The following is a 17,912-nucleotide window of genomic DNA, read 5'->3' as shown; positions in this document are numbered from 1 at the left end:
ACCCAGTGGCAACTGGGAAGGTGGCTATTTTGGGCTGTGGGTTTTCTCCTTGACCTGAGATGATATTACTTTGCCTGCTGCTAGTGAGCTGGGCCAACCCTGCACGTGGTCCTTTTAGCAGCGTGTTTGGCGTTCCTGGGGCTTGCTTCTTCATTCCTCAGCTCCGTGCTCCTCCAGAATTCCATGCATTTATGCAGGAGCATCACTCTGTCAATGTGCGCCCACCTAGGCTTGTCACAGGTGATCTCTCAAGGTAGGGGCGCAGGCTACTCCCAAGGGGCAGCACAGATGGTATGCACGCCCTTCCACATAGGGGGTGGGGGGATTTTCTGGTCTAGTTTTTGCCTATCCCTCAGCCTCCATGCTTTACCAGCTGCTTAGTGACCATTCAGTGCCTCACTCCCTCTTCGTGCAAGGTGAGCCGGGCCAGTCTCCAGGTTACATGGTCTGAGCGTCCCTCCTATGAGACCTTTGAAGCTGCACTCAGCATCCTCACAGCCATTTTGACCACCCGGCTTGCTGTCTTCCCACTCAGGATCCAGATGCAGCTGCTGCCTGCGGACCCCCTGTACTGCCTGGGGAAGTGAGTCAGGACTCCTGCAGCGGATGGGTGGGGCAGCTGCAAGATGATCTGAAGGTGGCCCAAACAACAGTGCTTTCCAGATGTGGGTGAGGCTATAGCCAAGATCATCACTGGTAGAGTATCTTGTTCTTAATTTTTACAACCTAAAAAGAACACACAAGACTCAAAGGTCATTGGGGAAGGAGGAATAAAGTCAGTAAAGAACAGGAAAATGGGAAAGGTTTTGTTTTGTTTTGTTTTTAATAAAGAATTTGAGCTCTTTTACACCAAAAGAGAGAGAAAATAAAAGTGGCCTTTTATAGGTATGAAGAGAGCCCTGGCTCTCTCTCTCTCTCTCTTCTACAGGGAAAATTCTGGATTTGCAGAGAGAGAGAGAGAGAGAGAGAGAGAGATTGAGGATATAAGGAGAGCTTGACCAAGGAACAGAAAATAATGGAGAGTAAGACAAAAAGGGAGAAAAAGATCCAAAGACATTGTTGCCTTCCCTTATCTGCTGTTGAAGTAAATGTGATGTTTGTTGAGAACCAACCAGGCCTGCTCCAGTTATTTATTTCTGTGTGACAGATTCAGCCTGACACTTACTCACATAAGAACACAACCAACATTTTATTATGATCCGTCATGGTTCTGAGTGGTGGCTGGGCTCAGCTGGGTGGTTCTCAAGCAGCCTTTCACGAGAACGAGGTTTGATGGTGGCAGAGGCTAGAGCGACCTCTGAGGCTTCCTCACTCACATGTGTGATGGTTGATGCTGGTCCTTCCTTGCTGCATCCTCACCTGGGGCTATCAGCTGGAATGCCTGGTCATTCCATGTGGCCTGAGCTTCCTTACAGCATCTTTCTTGTGCTCTTTTCCTGGCCACTCAGGGCTCCAAAGATGAGCATCCCAAGAAAACAAAGCAAAAACTAAAGCATCTGTTTTGTCCTAGCCCAGGCACATACATTATTGGTCCACCAGTCACTAAGCTCAGCTCAGATACAAGGGGAGAGCACATAGCCCCCTCCTCTGGATTTGAGGAGTGTTAGAAAACTTGTGGACACATCTTAAAACTACTGATGTCCAATAACAATGTCAACTGTTCCCAACCCCCCAATCTCCAAGAACTTCCTGTCTAGTGGGAGTTATAAAAAATTGATGAAGTAAGTAGTGAAAAGTAATGAAATATCTATTCTTCAGCCGAGCAAGGTGATAGGGAAACTTGTACCAAGTGATGTACAAGATGAACACATGCCTCCAGAGAGGCCACAGGCAGTGTGAGATTAGGAAGGCCCACGGCAGCTTATGATTTGGGGAGAATCAGAGGCAAATAAGATGGCAGTGGGTAACATTCCCTAACTCTGGACTGGGTGTCCTTGCTAGCTTTATTCAGGCCCAAATGTTTGCCCTCAATATCTCATTTTCCTGTTACTTGTCTTTTCTTCTTCTGCCCTACCTTGGTTCCACCACCATCCTTCTTTCAGCTCCTTTACTCTTCTATGTACTATACCTTCTATGGACCTAAAAAATCTCTCCATTCCTTCATCTCCCTTGGCATCACTTTATCTTTCTGTGCATAGAAAATCTTACCTCTCACTCCCCTTCATCACCTATCTGCAACTCGATTGCCACTTTTCAGACCAAAGCAATATCCCTGCTTTTCCTTGTCCCATTCCTCACTTGAGTGCTTGAAACACGTATTTTCATTTTGGTTTCCTCTTTTATGGTCACTGTTTCTTGCCTTCTATAATCATATCTTATATTCCGTGTAGCTCATGCCTTTCTTCTCTGCTCTGACTTGCCTTATCCTAGGAGCCATTTGCCCAGCACAGTGTCACAGGGCGCTGGAACTGGTGCACTCAATGCCTAACATCTCCATCAATACAGCTTTGACAGCCTCAAGGCGAGGTCTTGCTCCACATCTGGCGACTTCCAGGTGGGGTCTGCTGTTCAGCTGCTAACCTTTCTTTGGTAAGAGTTTCCTATACCTTAGCAGCACTAAGGACACTTTTATTTTCTCTTTCTAGTCTCCAAATGTCACCCACTCTAGACCTATATGGTTTGGCCTCTTTTCTCCCCTTAGTACAGAAATAATTTATATCCACTGTAGAAAACTTAGAACATATAGAGAAACAAACATAAGAAGACAAATGTTGTATGTTTTAACACTGCTAATACCTTGTTGTGAGTCTTTCCCATCTTTCTTCTCCATATTTATGGTTTTTAGTTACAAAAAATAGAATTACTACTTAGATGGGCAGCACTTTTCTGTAAACCATTTGCTGTTTTGTAGAATCAGCTGTTATAGAACTCTAGCCCCTGACCCCAGCTAAGTGGACCAGGGTGAAGCTCAGGCCTCAGCTGGGTTACAGTGAAGTGGGGTTACTGAAGAAGGTGGTTTGCAAGAGACAGGCAAAAGAGACACAGGGTGAGAAGCAGAGGAATGGATGGCAGGATGCTAGAGATACTCCTTGTATCTAGCACGAATCCTGCAGTGACTTTTGTGGGATAGCATTTCTTCTCAGTTCAAAGCGTTCTTTAGTGGTGGAGCAGTGTCTGAAGGGTTCTGATATTTTCCTCTAACGATGCCTGAGAAAGATGACACATTTTTTGGTAACCTGCTTTTTTCACTTCGTAAGTTTTGTCTGTACCATCCTATATCCTCCCAGATTATAAATTTTGGTGACTGCACAACGACCACAGTGGATGTTGAATATTTATGGGAGAAGTGGAAGGTCTGGCATTAAATGAGTACTGAGTTCAAATGCCTGTGCTGACACTTGTTTGCTATGTGATTTGGACCAATTATTTAAGCACTCTGTGTCTCAGAGTCCTCATCTGTAAGATGGATAGAACAATATGGTTAAGTGATATAATGAATCCAACATTCCCAGTACACAGTCTGCCTTATAAGTGTTCAGTAGATTTCATCTATTGTTATTAATAATCATAAGTCCTCTATTACTGCTCATGTAATAGCCCCTATAGTTTTCAACATTATAAACAAAGCTGCAATGAACATACTTGTAGCCAAATATTTGTGTATGATTATTCCTTGAAATAAGTGCCTCATCAGATCAAAGATTGTGGGTATTCAAAAAGTTAAAAAAAATGTATTGTTGCTTTCACTGAATCTTCTATGTTGTCCACATCCCAACCTTTAACATTTTCTTCTTCTTGTTCACAGTTTCAGAGACAACATGTCTCTTTCTGATCCAGCATTTGCTCTCTGGTCACCTTCCAACAAAATTAAGACAGTGTTATATCTGACACTTGAGTTGGGGCTCTGTCAGGAAGATTTAACTCATTCATTGAATTATTCACTCACATGCCAGGTGCAGATTAAGTTTATATATAGACTATGTTTATAGACTAGGTTTATATTTTCAGGACTGACTCCAGTGTTGCTAACCGTGGAGTGGGCTTTGGAGCTTTGTAGGAAGAGTTCCAGAAACTTCTGAAGAAGTCAGATATTGACCAAGGCTTATGATATCTATGAAATCTTTCCTCTTTAGAAAGAGGGACATTTGGAATAGGGACACCTTGATTCTTTGACCTGCCTGGAATGATCTCCCACCTGCAGACCCTACCTTGGCTTTCACGCTCAGGAAATATCAATGTAAAATTCACTGAGATGCTTTTTTTGAGCCACCCACTGTGTTGGGCACTGGAAAGACAAAGAAAACTCAACGTTCTCCTTATCCTTATTGGAGAAGTAGGTGTGCTAACAATTATTGGACCAAGAATGGAGGGGTGCACCTGTAAGGAAATCCCTGAGTCAGGTGACCCAAGAGCCAAGGTCTGCACACAGCTAGCCGTTTGGTCCCCAGAGGGTTTTGTTTGGCTCAAAGTTATAGCATTAAAATTCTTTTTAGGTGTCAACAATTAACAACTGGAGGTGTCAGGTAAAAATGCAGATTTCTTTCTTACCTTGAAGAAATGGAAGTTTGGGCAATACCGTATGCTCATTTTATCATGGCCACAGTGAGGAGTGGCTGACCCTTTAGCCAGGGCATGGGTTCTCCTTTTTGCCACAGTCCCCACCACTCCCTACTGCATTACCTTGTCCTCCTTCACTTAGCTATGCTATCTGTGTGGGCCGTGAGTTTGCGACCATTGACTTAGTAAAGGGAGCACTTATTTTTTTCACAAGATATCAGGGAAGACACAGAGAGATCTGCTAGTGATGAGACCTACAGGGTCAGCAAGGATTTACCATGTAGACAGGTGGAAGTTGAAGCATCCATGGCAGGCAGAATAGCATGTGCAAGGGTACAGGGGCTGGAGCCCAGAAGGCCTCCTTGGATGATGACAAGCAGACAAGGATGGTAGGAGAGTTGGGTATTTGAGGAAAGGGATTGAAAGAAAGAATTGGAGAAGCAGGCAAGCACCAGCTCCTGAGCAGCCTGGCACCCCAAAAGAAGGACATTAGATTTTGTCCTTTAAAAACTGGATCTGACCTGATAGGGGAACAGCTAGCTAAAAGAGTCTCAACCAACAGTGCCCTGACTTCATGGTGGCATCTAGCAAAGCACGTTCTGTGCAGACCTCATTAAATCCTGACACCAAGACCATGAGACTTGGACTTTGATTATCCTCACCCTACAGATGAAAAATGCAGGTAGAAGGAGGTTAGTTAAGTGAATTCCCCAAGTCACAACCAGTAAATAGCAAGGCAAGATGTGGACCCAGGCCTAACTAGAGAGCTTGTAATTTAACCAGCTTCCTTGACAGCACCAATGCTTCAGAACAACTACCCCAGCAGCAAAATCAGGGTTGTATTGGGAGTGGGTGGAGGGAGGCTGAGAGAGCAGAGCTGCTGGGAGACCACTGCAGTGGCCAGCAAGAGAACAGAAGGCTTTCACCAGGGCAACACTGGTGCATGCAGAGGAGGCTATGGGAGGCCCAGAGAAGGATGAGTCAGCGGGATCTTCCTTCATGGAACCTGCCAGCCATAGGCATTTTCTCTCCCTCTTTTGAATTCTCAGAACGCTCTGTGTCTCTTTCCCAGGACCTGCTTTGGCCACATCCCCGTAACAGCTGTATGCATCTTATCACATCTTGTATATTTTAAGTTGCTAAAGGGCAGGAGGAATTATGCTTTATTTGCCTTAATAATTTTTTTTTTGGATTGCTGAGTACAGGGCTTTCGTAAATTCCAAAATTATCTTTTTCAGATCATTTCTCCTTATGTATGCATTTTAGAAGTTCATGGCAAGTTAAACACTTTTCCTTTAAAAATGTGAAAATAATTTCTTTCCATGATCTACTTTAAAATACATGAGGAAAAGGAAGACTGGGAAGTTGTTTAAAAGCAGCAAACCCTTTAAGAGTCAATGTCACATTTATTGCTATAAAATATTTTTCTCTCTCTGTTAGACATCTGGTTCCCATTATATACAGTATTGGGTACTTGAGTTCACCAGCCATTTTGCATACCAAGCAGTGTGTCTGTGAAATCCCCTCTGACATCCACCAGTACGTATGTGCAGTGTGCAATTCTTAACTTTACGTTTACAGGCAGCGCTTCTATCACCAACTTCATTCTTACCTATGTGCTTTCGAGGTTATTTTGTTCATACTTAAGGACCAAATTGCCTGCAACTGAGAAATGAAGAACTTCAAAACCATGGAGCCTTTGCTTTATACTATCGTATGGTCCAACTATCTCTAATCTAGCACTGAAGTCAGTGAAACAGCTAAATCTCAAGTCTATATTTCCTTATAACGTTGACCCAGAAATGAGAAACACAATATGGAATGTTTGCTAATGAGTCATGAATTTCATGATAATTGCTTCCACATTCAGGAGAGCTCCCTTAAACCATCTAATCTTGACATATCCTGCAACAATCCCATGTGTTGTAAATGATTTTGTTTTATTTCTTAGGTTACTGTTAAGGGCTTATTTTATGGTTCATTTCATTTTCTTAAAGAAAACCACACACACGTGTACACACACACACGTGCACACACACACACGTGCACACACACACACACACACACATCATAGGGGATTTTGTCTCAATCTGTACTTTTTGAAATAAAATAATTACAAAACCAAAGGAGCCCTTGTCATTTGGTTTGGAAGTAAAAATAAACACAGTTAGGAAGAAAGTTGAAATATGGTCTATTTTAGAGTTCTAATTCAGATCTCAGAATTAAAGCCAGGATAGAGCAATGCCCTGGCAAGTGGCAGTCTGTCTGTCCCTGTTCTCTGTTCTCTCTGGACTTGAGAATCTCTAACTGACTGTATGGACACAACTAGCATTCAGTACAGTAATAATGGAAAATTAAATACGACTTTTAAAATCTGCTCATATTATAAAGTGATCTATTAGCATTATACGACTTCAGCCCTTAAAGTGACTGATTCTAATTGCACGATTTGGCCTATGGCAAGCATTAAAGAGCTGCAGAATCTTGCGGGTATTTTATCTCTTTGGGGATATTTTAAAGTGAATTTTCTTTGGAATAAAGCTTTGTTCCTGCCATACAAAAGATTGTGTGGAAGAAATCTCTCAGTTCTGACAGAACCAGAGATAATTATAGTTTCTTCTTTGATTCATGAATTAATAAGCCAAATATTAAAAACATTCTTGCATTTTCCCTCCCTTTCTTTTATTAAGTGAAACTCTGTCTTTACAGCTTGTGGCTGTTATCCTGAAGAAGTAAAGATGGATGCCCTTGTCTAATGAGCTTTTCTAGCCATCAGAGAGGCAGTCTTTTTCTGCACCTGGTTATCATACACAGTCCTTCTGCATCTTTTCTGAGAAAGACTATGGATTGCTAAGATGATGTCACAGTGCCATACCTGGAGCTGAACTTGATTTAAACAGGTTATCACAAAACCACAGGGACTTCTGAGCAGGTAGTCTTCTCAGATATACCTATTCAAGGTTTTCAGTTTTCAGAAAAAAAAGGATGAATATGGGGGAATGTCATTCATCTTTGAATTTAACTTTATGTTTATGATAGCTACAGGATTTTTCATAATTTTCATCGTATGGACTCCAGGAAGTTTATTAATCAAATAGTATTGGAAATTGAAGCTTTTCATGCTGAGGAAGTTCTTGTTGACTTTCCATGTTTAAGCAGTTTAAGATAAACTGCAATTTCTCCTTAATCTACATACATATGCATTTCTTTTTGGTGGTTTTCAGATCCAATAGTAGAAAAATTGCCTACTATGCTTCAGACTTTTGATGTCATGACACACATTGTTATCCATGTAACCACCAGTGGACACTTGAACGTGTAATTTAAAAACTCCAGGAGCACCATTGGAGCGTACACACTAACCACATTTGTTTAAAACATCTTTTTTTAAAATTGACTTTTTTTTAAAAGGACGGTGCTAAGTAGAAGGAAGTTTAAAGGCTCTCTGGCTTCCTGTGAGTTTTTCACTAATAGTTCCCTGTAGCCTGTAATTGCTCTCTATCTTCCAAAACCTGGGCTCTGCAGAAGAGACAGAGATATTTGTTATTGACCTGACAGGATAAAAGGAAAATAAGAGAGAAGATCATAGCCATCGGCAGTTTGTTTATGAAAATACCATTTCGTGGATATACTTGAATCAGGCAAAAGTAATGCATCTTGTTCATCTCCCAGCATATTTTAAATGCCAGCCTGGCTGGATCAAAAGAACAGTGCCCAGAATTAGGGCATTACCTTTCCTGCATGATGGTGTGGTGTATGACAGCATCATTTAATCATTACATTTTTCTCAGCTATTCTAAAAATAGATATGAAAATTAAAAGTACAAATATAAAATATATAAAGATGTATAAGAGCAAAAAATTAAAATTTGTTTTTAAGCCATTATAATCTTTTATTTAAAAACTGTTTTAAACTCACAAGAAGTTGTACAAAGAATTCAGAGACATCCCCTGTTCCCTTCACTCAGTTTTCCCAAAGATAACATCTTACATAACCACAGTACCTTGTCAACATTAGGAAATTGATTCAGTACTGTTAACCTAGTTATAGACCTTATTTGGAGCTCAGCAGTTTCTACATACATTCTCTTTTTAGTTGTGTATTAATATGTAGAAATGCATTAACCATCAGTGTTAAGGGATCATCTTTCACCAATGAATATTGATGGTATGCAAGATTCTCAGATGATGTGGTTTTATACATCCTGTGGCTGCCTAAAGATAAGGTGGAGTCGTTGGCATTCATGAATATCCTTTATATTAATTACTTTGTCCATACATTACTTAACTAAACAATTAATCAATCCTATATCAAGTGCCAACTGGAGATACAGAGATGGTGACATTGCTCTCAAAGAACTCACAGAGGGAGATTGAAAATAAAAAATCCACAATGACAACACAGTGTTGCAGACCATAGTACAAATGAAACAAACCAACATTACTAGGCACCTACAAGTGTCTGGCAATGTACCAGGCATTAGCGATTAAGTGGTCACTAAGATGCATGCCTCTCCTGCGCTGTGAATCTTACTGCTGTGTGGAGGAGACAGGCCATTAAGAAGTACTGACAGCAGAGGGCTCTAACAGGGGGTTCAGAGTGGGTAGGTCCTGACCGGGTCAAAGGGTGCAGGACAGTGACTCAGGAGCATGTCATGTAGTCCAGTCAGCATTCCAAGATATTGAAACTGACTACTTGTGGGATCTTTGGACCAGCTGCTACTCCATTTCATTCAGAGCTTATGTATCATCTAGCTTTGCTGCAGCATTTGAGCAGATGTCTTGGTCTCACAAGAACAGTCATTGTTTCTTAGAACTGACTCAAAAGTCAGTCTTTGGTATCATACCTGCTATGCCAGATCCCCCCCATCAGCACTGGTGGGCCTGGTGCTGGGCTCACACAGGAAACAGTTTGGAGAGGGCTCTGTTTTCTAACAGTAAAGGGGAAAATGTTCCCTAGGGCATGGTTGGTAGCCAGTGCTAGAGAAACAAAACCATTGTATGTTTCTTTCTTAACAAATTGAGGTTCTTTACTCAAACTGTGACAACATTGTCACCAGAAAGCTCACTGCAGATATGATCAGGGGCCCCTCCTGGTTAGAAACCCTCAGTTGCTTTGCATTAGATTGAAGGTAGCATCTAAAATTCTTGCTGTGGTCTACAAGCCCCTACATGAACTACCTAACCTACCTATGTCCTCAGTTTCAACACATTATACTTTACTTCCAGTTCCTAGCGGTCCAGTCACACTGGCCTGTTTAATGGTCCTTTAACTTGCTAAGCTGTGTTCTACTCCTGGGCCTTTGCAAATTCTGCTTCCAGAAATGCTTTACCCCCATTCTCTAAACATTCATCTATAACCTCATTCTTCAGGCTTCTCTTGTAAGACTTTCTATATTGAAGCACTTGTCTGTATCAAGATCCCACTATGAGTCCCATTTTATCCTCACTTATACTCCCCATATGTATTATATAGTATGCAATCTTGTCTTCAATGGTGTGATTATATATGTGTCTCCCCCACTAAATTGTGAGTTCCATGAGGGTAGTGATGATGCCTATTTTTGCCATTATCTCCTCAAGACTCAAAAGTATTTATTGAATGAATTGTTGAATGGAGGGATGAATGACTAAATGAAATAATGACATATCCCCTCATTTCTCTTATAACTTTAGGTACTGTCTGTCACAAACTGGGATTTGGACATACTTTTACACTGTTTTGGGATCCTTTGTTTTAGGCTTATTTCTGGTGTCTTCTCTTTCTCCAGTTCAGGCAGAAATAGTTTTTCATAGGAAATCATGGCTGTTGTGATTTTTATCTTAGATTTTTGCCTACTCCCATAGGCTTCTGCTTTGGATATTTTATTTGATAGAGTTGTCATTTCAAGGCCACTTCTACAAGTGGCATACCATGGGTCAGCTGCCTATCTCTCATCAAAGTGGTGGCCACTCCTTCGCAAAGAACAGCCCAGAGCTGCTTTGCTAATCTCAGGGCTCTGAATCATGAGCATGACACTTTAGTATGCTGGGGATCTGCAGCAGATAGGTCCCGCACACCCTCGAAAGAGTTTGTATTTTCTGGATTCTGGATCCAAATCCTGTCTTCACTGGCTTCAGGATGGGAGAGGCCATTACTGGGATGAAGGAGGCTCATTTGTGGAGATCAAATCAAGGAGGTATTTGGAACAGGGGTAGAGATACAAGTCAGGGACTATTTCTAAAGAGAAGTGATCTTTGAGCTGATTCTAGATTGATGGTCAGGGTTGAGTTAGTTCTATGGGAATGTGTGACAAGCGGTAAGAGTGGGGCAGAGGGTGTGTGCAAAGGTCTTGGAGAGATGTTTGGTGAAAAGACTCAACCGAATCTCTGGAAAATTTGGATATAAACACATATCTCTTAAAAAGAGTGGTCCTTGCCCTATACCTCAAATTTGAATTATCTAGATAATTGCTTCAATTTTGTGGCTGATATCTCTCCAGTCTAAGCATATGTTTGTAATCAAATATAGATTATTTATCTTAAATTTAGGTAGGGAGGTAACAATGCAGTGTGAATTCTATCCCTTTCTTACTTGGTGTTTATAAAGGGGTGTGTGTGTATGTGTGTGTGTGTCTTTATACTCATTTGTCAGTCTTGCCCAGGTACAAATAAAGATTGAAAGGACTGTTTATGGTAAGAGCTGTATTCTGGAGAGTTACTGCTAATGGTGACTTTGCAGCTAGTAAAGAGGCAGCATGGCCTGACAGAAGGAGCTCAGATTTTGAGTTCAAGGCCTGGGGACAAGGATCAATTTTGCATTTACTGACTTGTGACTTTAGGCAAGTGACTTAACCTCTCTGAGCCTCAATTGTCTGCCCTCTAATTTTGGGGTGATAATAAAATTATTTGCCTCATTTATCTCATAGGGTTATTTATATGATATAATTTATATGAAAGAACTGCAAAAACCATGAAGCATGGTAAATGTGAGTCATCAATGTTATCGAAAAATGTACTCAAAAAAATGTGACAAGTTTCAGCAAGGAAGTGCTGTAAGTGTGGAGGATACCTTCCCAGACCTAATGTCATTTGAAAGTTTAGGATATCTCCAATACAGCAGCAATGTGGCAGCTAGACAGTCAACCATTTCAAAGAGCAATGAAAATGTACATTTATTATGTTGCAGGTTTATAATTTACACAGCAGTTTAATGTTGTAAAAGTTAAGGAGAAAGCCCCCAAATAAGGACTGGTAAGAACTTTTGATTTTTAGCAAGAAAAGTATCAAGTAAATTTTCCTGAAATATTTCTGAGTAGCTCATTTTGTGGTACTATTGGAAATTACGTAACATTAGTATTGCTTTATAGGGTATAGTGATAAACTTTCCCAAAAGGTTTTATTTAACCAGGAACTGGGAGGAAATGCAAACATATTTTATATGTAACAAAAGACTATCACAAACATTAATTTTAAAATATAGCAAATCTAAACATGCATGTTCAATTCAGCATTAAGAAACTAGTGAGATCCTTTTGCTAATAAAAGTGATTTGTTGAGAAAAGCAAATAGGGTTCACAGTAAAGAAGAGAGAGTTGGATTTATTCAGACTACACAAGCCCAGGAAGTGTCTGGTGGGTCATACAAACGGGTTACACATGAGTGGCAGGGAATTTTTGACCAAGCTAGATTTTTTTGTTTTCTTTTCTTTTTCCTTCTTTTCTATTTCTATCTTGCCAGTTGGGACACTTATTTCTTCCTTTACTCTTGAGACTCTCATGAATGAAACTAAAACAAATATTAAAATATTGCACATGGAGAGAAGAAATGGCTTTGGGAATGCACCAATATCAAGTGATTGCATTCATTGGCTCACTGGTCAAAACCTTAATCAGCTGGCTTGTGTAGGAAGCTGAAGAATATTTTCTTGACAACTTATGAGATCAGAGTTTTAGATCTTGACAAGACAAGAATTTTGGGGGGGGAGGGGCTGCAATCCACTTAAAGATGGCTATATAATTTATACATTGTGTAGGGTTAGCTTCAACCACCCAAGAGTAGAGACTGAATTGGTGTTCCAGAACCAACTGGGGAGATAAAACACACATTATGGTCACTTGGAGTCTCACTGGACATAAGGTCGCCACAGAACACTTTGCCAAAGTGTGCCGGTGTCTTCACTGAGTCTGAATGCTGCCCAAGTATTATCACCTCATCCACCCCAGAGCTACCCAGCAGCTACATGGCTCTTCAATATCAGTGTCCTGCTCTCACCACTACCTGGGAAAATTTTCTCCTTTTTTAGTAGAGAGTCCTTTCCACGGAAGTCAACCTGCAGTTAGGGGTCGCTTACCTCAAGCCTCAGAATGCACACACTGCATCTTTAAGAAATAGTTTACTTCTGAATCGGTAAACGCACCAGACAAAGCAGCCATTACTTATGCATTCCTGCATACCCAGCAAGGTGAAAATAATAGAATAAACATCATATACTTCATTATGATATCGGTTTACACTTCCAGGGTACACAAAAAGAGGCCATTTCATCAAGCTAATTGCCTGAAAGTAAAAGAGAGAGAACTTTAGCTATTAGTCTATTATGGGGCTTTTTTCTTAATCACAAATAGGGGCCATGTGTCCCTGGGGGGATGTGTATTCTAATTTACAATTGAACTACAGATCAGAGCAATCAATCTTGGACAGCACTTTTACAGTGTAATTGCTGCAACATAACAAATAAGAAAAAAAAAAAAGGAAGAAGAAGAAGAAGGCCTGAGCTTCAGCTTGAGGTGGAGATATTTCCAGGCACTAGTTCAGGGTGGGAGGGAGAGAAGAAACGCCTCAGACATGAATATGCAATGAGGGCTCATTAGCGGCCTAGTGTTGCCATGACGAATGGCATTATCCCCGGCCTGGTGCTGCCTAAACATGAATTTTATAACGACCCATTTATCATGACTTGTCATGGGCTTTGGTACTGTACTTTCTTCCAGCTCACACAACTTTCCCTATTCTGATGGTGGAAATCTTTCTTTTTATTATTACTGTTTCCTTTTGTATTGATTTCTGGCTCTTCACAGCAAGTGTTCACACAGAGCCACGTGCTGGTGAGTGATTGTGACTTCAGAAAGTTGAGGAGCTACAACCTGATTACTCATTCCATCTTCTCTATAGTCACATCATTGAGAAAAAAGTCAGACTCCACTTTTAAAGAAATTTCTTAATGTGGGAGCTTTTTTGTACTGTAGTGTTCCAACACTGCAGACTTTTTTTTAAACTTAAAATTAACCAGGTTTGTCTTCCGTTCGATTATTTTCTTCCCTTTTTTTGTACTTCAAGGAACTTTTCGTATCTTAAAAGTAGAACTAAAAAGTTTTGGGGTTTTTCTTCCCCCAAATCTTGGAGTCATGACAAAAAAGTCTAAGATGAAAATGCTTGAAAGGTTTTTAGTGCTTAGTGTTTTACAAATGCATGAGTTGATTTCTCACTTAGAAACACTCTTATCTTGTGGGAGGAAGGTTGGCCTGTTCGTTGATGACAATATCTCAGGATGTATGTTTTGCTAATAAGCACAAAACCATAAAATCCATCTCCCTTGATAGAAACCACGAGGTCTGTTTGAATATTTAGCAGCCACAAAATTGCTATATGCAAACTTTTGAGTCTTTGCCATCGGCCAGGAGGGTGGGTGAGTCCATCAAAGTGAAGTGCACCAGTGGGTCAAGAATATGGTTCTAGATTGGCAGAAGTGTCCTATTGTAATACAGACACATTCAATGGGACTTACGATTAGTCTATTTAGTTACCAAAGAGAGTATCCCTAAAATTATTTCTCCATTCAGCTAGATGAAGTGCAGGAAGGGCGTAGGTGCGCAAAGGAGTATAATCTGGTGTTGTTTTGCACACGCAGGAATTATAGCCATTCCTGTATACAATTTGTAAGCAGTGAATAGTTGACCAGATCTTTCTGAGTGTGGTTATCTCTATTGTGCCCCTGGATTCCATATGAACAGTAACAATACTTTTACCTATTAATACTTAAACATTAACCATACATTAAATAATTGTAAAGTATTTTATAATTAATGAAAATTTGTATCTGCAAAGCATTTTGTGGTTCCAAATTTCTTTCATTAGATCCCCAGGTTGACTGGGGACAGGATTATTATTCCCATTTTGAAGAAGAGAAAATTGAGGCTCAGAGCTTAAGCGATGAGCTCAAGGTCACACAGTTAAAATGGAAGTGCTGGGGCTCAATGTCAAGTCTTTCAATTCCTAGGTCAGTTCTTCTACATACCCAAAGTCACCAGGGCAGAAATTGTTCCTAAAATGTCAAGTCATCTCTTTTGGGATTTAGTAAGTTGGGAAAGGAACCCATTGAAAAGATGGCCATCATTTACACTCGAGAGCCTGTGATTCTCCTATACTATGTACTAGAATTGAAATTAGCACATGCATGTCAATTAAGTTGCCATTCCAGTCATTTAAGTCAAATTATCTTTCATCATTTAAAAATGCAGATAGGAAGTGTTTTGTAACAGAAAGACATGAGCACCATTCTAGCTGGTGGTCTTGTGTTATGAGTCTGCTGGGCGTTACATTTTTTGTTTCTTTGTGTTTTCCCCCATGAATGAATTAAACAAAATTTTTAGAAAAAAATTTGGTGAAGAAAGGATTCAAATATTGGCAAACGATACTAAAGAACACTGTGATTATGACTGAACAGATTAAAACTGTGTCTGTATGACACCAAACATCTGGATGAAAATGGAAAAAAATAGTAAAAAACCTTGATGTTTTGTTTACTTGACACCATACATCTGGATCTTTAAAAACATCTGGGCTTTTGACTCTTTTTCTCCCAGGTTTTATCTGGGTGTTTGATATCATGTACAGAAGGGTGAAAAATTAAAAAAAAATTAATATGGTCATTACTGAATTAGATAAAATTATTGTATTTAATTAATATTCAAATATTAACTAATTATTCTGTTTAACATAACATTTACTGACTACAATTCTCCACCGGGCAAATAAATACAGAAAGAAAGATATAATTAGGTGATTTAAGAATAAAACTTGTCTTCAGGCATATTGAAATCTTGGTCATAGTTTACTGACAGCAATTTCCTTGGGCAGAAATCTTTTTAGGTGCTCAGACAACAATTTTCTCTCCTGGTGAGTAGTTTCCATGTTTTATGAGGATCTGTTAATTTACAATGTGTTTTGACAATAGTAAAATTTCATAAACACTTAATAACATATGAGATACATCTAGTAATAGACGTTTGCTTTGCCAAGTGATTATTCCAGCCTGATAAAATCAGTGTAAACCCACTCTCCTAAGTAGCCTTCTGATATGCCCGAGGCTGAACCCCAAAGAGGAATCAACTGAAACGAACTTCAAAGACTTCACTGCAATGAAAAGCACCTTATGTGACTGACATTTTTTTGTGATCTCATCTAAAAAAAGTTATCATAATTATTGAACATTTCCTCTGTAGCTTATTCTCAATCCAATCAGTTATAATGAAAATAGTCTGCTTGCTTTTTAGATTCTCAAGTTTTCGAAATGATTAGTGCTTCCTTGAGATATCCCATTAATTGCACACACAACCCAGATGAAAAGCCTGAAACCCAAGAGTATATAAAAAAACATAAGGTTGTTGCAATTTAAGTGCCTTCTAAAGATCTAATTTGATTTTTAAAAGCAATTCTGCAGATGTGAAAATTAAAGGCAGGCAGAAACAGATATGGTTTAATGAATGTGCAGGTTAAGAAACATTTAGAGGTTTCAGTAGCCTTCCTCTGAATTTTTTCTTTTCTTAAATTTAGCTGTTAGTTTGGAAAGATTGGTCCCACAACACAATAGAAACTGCTGAATTTTATGGGTTGCTATTTCCTTACCAAATTGCCCCATTTTTCTTGCCCAACCTATTTCTGAAGCAACACGGTATTTCTGTGTGTAGACGTTCAATCCTAGTACCTGTCAATCAGATTTCAAGTTCTAATAAAGTTAAAGGGTCTCTCCACTTGATTTGTCTTAGTTGCTTCATCCGTGAGCCCATTCACCCTCTCACCAGGAGCAAATTGTGCACTTATTCTCACTTAAAGAAAGAAAGAATGAAAGAAAAAAAAATTAAAAAAAACCCTTCTACTGGTTCTAATGACATCTTCAGTCATTAATGAGTTAATAAAAATCTCAAAGTCATCTGGGGCTAGATAAGGAGGAAGAAAGAAAAGTATTGTACTGTAATGACAGGCTCCCTGGCTGCCCTCTGAGATGTCATGAGTCAGTCATGTTAAGAATGTGTGCGTCCAATCATCTACTGATTTTTATCAGCAAGCCCTCCAGCGGGAACTGACAAGGGGCAGTTTGGGAGTCACAATGAATAAACAATGACTTTTTGGATTGTTGGGGGCTGTGTAATAGAGTGAGGGGTTTATATATACTAAAACATGATGACATTAGCAATCAATATACCAATTACCGTACAAGTTATTGGATGAGGCATTCACGGGTCTTCAGCCTCCTTGCACTTTGAAGAGGCCTTGAGCAGGGAAGAGACTCCCTATGCGCAGAGGCAGGCAGGGGTCCAAGACCTGAGGCCCCAGTCTAAAAGGCAAGCCCTGCTCCTCTGGCGGAGGTAGTCCAGACCTGGATGTTTTGAATGGCTTGGGGAGTTTATTAAAAATAGAGATTCCCGAGTCTCCTTCCTAGAGATGCCATCTCAGGAGTCTGGGATGGGGCTGCCACTTGGTGTTTATAACAAAGGCTCCAGGCAACTCTGATTAGGCAAGTTCAGGAGCAAATTCTCAGGCCCCTGCCCAGTCCCACTGAAACAGAAACTCTGGAGGTGCGGCTCAAGATCTGTTTTTTTTAACACAGCCTCTAGGTGGTTCTGATGCTCCCTACTGTTTGAGAACCAAGGCTGTAGAGCAAAGACTCTTGCCAGGGGGTTGCCACCCAACGCTATCATTCATGTTCTCTCAGGCACCTCATGGGTAATTTTCTACTCATACTAGTTAAGAGGCTGAAGTGTGCAAATGATTGACTTAAAAAATTAAATGAGGGTAGATCCAAGCTTATCTCCATAATCACGTCACTCTCATTCACTTGCACACACCACTAGGTTTTCTTGCATGATATTGATGTCTGAGTGATTTTGATTACAGAAGGGGAAGGAGAAACTTGGCTTGTGTTTTATTATTTAAAATAGAGGACTTCCCTGGTGGTGCAGTGGTTAAGAATTTGCCTGCCAATGCAGGGGACAGGGGTTCAACCCTTGGTCTGGGAAGATCCCACATGCAGCGGAGCAACTAAGCCCGTGTGCCACAACTACTGAACCTGCTCTCTAGAGCCCAAGAGCCACAACTGCTGAAGTCTGTGTGCCTAGAGCCCATGCTCCGCAACAAGAGAAGCCACCGCAATGAGA

At 40.3% G+C, this 17,912-nt stretch overlaps 1 long non-coding RNA gene across 2 annotated transcripts in view; it reads left to right on the top strand.

Moving 5' to 3' along the window:
* LOC138414000 (uncharacterized) overlaps positions 1 to 17,912 on the top strand; it is a 77,099-nt gene that overhangs the window by 40,031 nt on the left and 19,156 nt on the right. For both annotated transcript variants that reach the window (XR_011246377.1, XR_011246376.1), the window contains one exon: positions 536 to 696. This is a non-coding gene — a long non-coding RNA (uncharacterized lncRNA). The remainder of the gene's footprint in view (positions 1 to 535; positions 697 to 17,912) is intronic.

The sequence above is a fragment of the Delphinus delphis genome, chromosome 2 (assembly GCF_949987515.2).
Source record: "Delphinus delphis chromosome 2, mDelDel1.2, whole genome shotgun sequence".
Classification (NCBI taxonomy): domain Eukaryota; kingdom Metazoa; phylum Chordata; class Mammalia; order Artiodactyla; family Delphinidae; genus Delphinus; species Delphinus delphis.
This window is presented reverse-complemented; position numbering and strand designations above follow the sequence as displayed.